Source organism: Cupressus sempervirens, chromosome 3, assembly GCF_028749045.1.
Source record: "Cupressus sempervirens isolate cs-2001-9-10 chromosome 3, ASM2874904v1, whole genome shotgun sequence".
In the NCBI taxonomy this organism is placed as follows: Eukaryota; Viridiplantae; Streptophyta; class Pinopsida; order Cupressales; family Cupressaceae; genus Cupressus; species Cupressus sempervirens.
The window spans coordinates 498,146,079-498,148,993 of NC_143120.1; positions in this window are offsets into that span (position 1 = coordinate 498,146,079).

Sequence of the window (2,915 nt, forward strand, 5' to 3'; positions counted from 1 at the left end):
GGAAACAAGTAAAAAGTCTAAAGTGTTTGAGATCTGAAAAAGAGGAGAATTCACATCAAATGAATTTGAGATGTTTTGTAATGATAGAGGAATCAAAAGACAGACATCTGCCCCTATGTTGGTGCAAATAGATATTTATTCTTTACACTTTACTTAAGTTTACTTAGGTTAATGCATTATTTTAATATTTATTAGGTTGACACTTAGGAGTTTGTGTACTTTTGTGAGCTATAATGCTGACAACACAGAAGTACACAACTCTAATTTAGCACATGGTGTCTACAACACTAGAGTGTGCATAATTAACTAAGTTGTCATGTAGAAAACATATTTATTTGAACTCCTAATTAAGCACATGGTGTCTACAACATTATTTTTTGTGCTACACCTTTGTAGACTTATCCTCTCATCATGGCACCTACTCCTATGCTAAATGGAGGATAGCCCACACCTGGTGGACATGTGCCTAGTTTTATGACTTATCATGTTGCTAACTTCTTGGCTAGAAGCATTCCAAAGGCCTTTATATATAGGAACTCCTAGTGTACTTGTACATGGAATTGAATACTATATTATTATTCTAATAATACTCTAGCCTATTTTGTTCTTATGTTTAAGTTCCTTGGTCTTAGGTGAATTTTTTCCTAAGGTAAATTCTTACATGGTATTAGAGCTAAGGGAGATTCTCACAACATAGCCATTGGAGACCTTGTTACTTCATCTCTCAAAGGGACTCGATTTAGATCCAGAGCATCTATAACAATTGGAAGCATCTAGAGCTGAAGTAGACCTCGCCATTACATCTATGGCAATGATTCAGTGAAGATTGACTATAAAGTTGCTTGCCCTAGGCTAAAGTTAATTTTGAGGCCAATTTTTGCAAACTGGAACTCGAAGGCATGATTTTCAAATCTTGTATGATCATCATTCAATCTATTTAATTAATTTTCAGATCTATTTAATTCTTCATTTTCAAAAATTTTTTTTTTTTTTTGAAATTTTTAACCCAGTTGGGTGCGAAGAGAATTTTTTTTTGCATAAACACCAGGTAGTCACACCTTGGCCCTACATAGGAAAAATATTCTACAAAATATTCTTCAACTAAATCTGGCAGTCAAGTACCCCTAGTTGACCTCTTTACAAGCTTATATCGATGATTTTTAGCAATTTGGTGGGCTTACTAAATATTTCCACAATCTTGATGGCCCACCACACTGGTGGCTCATCTTTGTTTGAATTATGTGGCCCCATTTGTTTTAAACATTTGGTATAGAGTTCACCCACTCAATGCAGGATTAAAATCCCAAAAACTAGCAGTCGCAAAACCATCTATCGAGAGATTCATGATAGCATAAAAGTTTTATGGTACTGCAGAATCAACTTTTGATCCACCCAAAGACTCTGACCTACACTTTCAATTTTTTGGTGACACATGGACTACAGTCCTACCTTCATCCAAAACTCTACTTGTGATTTCCCAGTAATCAGCAATAAAGTCCCAACACCAAACTCATAGCATGGACATGTGAGCACATTTGATTCATCCAAGTGACATGACTAGCTCACCTTGATTATCTGTCATGCACCCTTAAGACAGTGATGCCATGTAGGTCCTTGTGTAGACACATGGCATGACAACACGTAGATGCTAACCTATCATATTGACTCAATGCATAGTCAACTAGCTGACCTAGCTTGATACATGGCCTATCCACATCACTAGATTCCATAAGCCATGTTAGATTTCCATATTGCCACATTGGATTCTACCATACAATGCCACATCAACATCTATACTTTTCCATATGACTAACATCATCTTGATGTCACCGCCATGTCAACAAACTACTATCTTAAATTTGATAGCCATTTGACCATCATTCTCAAGAAAATTAGAATTGTTGTGATAGCCATTTGATCATCAAATTTATCATTGTATTTTCCTCTCTAGACTCCTCTTCAAATGTAGTTTTGATTTGACAGCTCAACTTTGAGAATTCATAACCTGATCATTCAAACTCCAAATTAGGTGCAATTTTCTTTGATTTTGGGTATAATTTCTTAAACTTTTTAGTGGTGTAGCTATTTTTTGGTTTTGGTGTCAAGATTTTTCAGAAATAGCATTTTTTGATGACTATACCTATCCAATCCTACATTTTGTAACTTCAAACACTCCGTACAAACTCATTTGGACTCCTTTTCAGGTTCCTTTTTTTTGAAAATGCATATTTTCTCATCTACTTTTTAGATATGTAGTCAAATTATAGGCTTGTGTGGAAAAAAATATGACTTTCAAAGATAGATCCTATTTTTCATTATATTGCTTCACAATTGTTGTATTTTTGAGCTACATTGTAAAATTCTAGATTTGAACTCTATATAGAGGTTTTAGTCAGCAAAATTAGAAGCCCACTATGTTCATTTTTACAAGTGGCCTATTTTAAATGCACTACATATAAAGTGCCAAAATCATTCATTTGGGGGGGATTTTTTGATTGAGTGAAAAGGAGGGGGTGTACTGTGTATTGTGTCTCCTTGATCTTGTGCTCTTACATATGGGTTCTTTTTCAAAGTTAACTCCACATAATTATGCTACTTAGAAAGAAAACATTAAGGAACCATTTGTAGAAAAAGGTTTACTGCATTATGTAACTGGTGCAGCAAAGAAACCTCATGTTGATGTTGATGAAGCTTAGAAAGAAGACTGGTAATCCAAACAAGAGATGGCCCTAGGAACCTTATTGAAAAATATCTCTGGTCCTATTAAATTTCACATTAAGAAGCTTACTGATCCAATAGAGGTATGGGCTAAACTTGAAGCATTGTATGGGATAGTAAATGAAGACATGGCTTACATCATTGAGGACAAACTTCTCAAGTTGGATCCTAGGAATTTTGACACCATCAAAGACTAT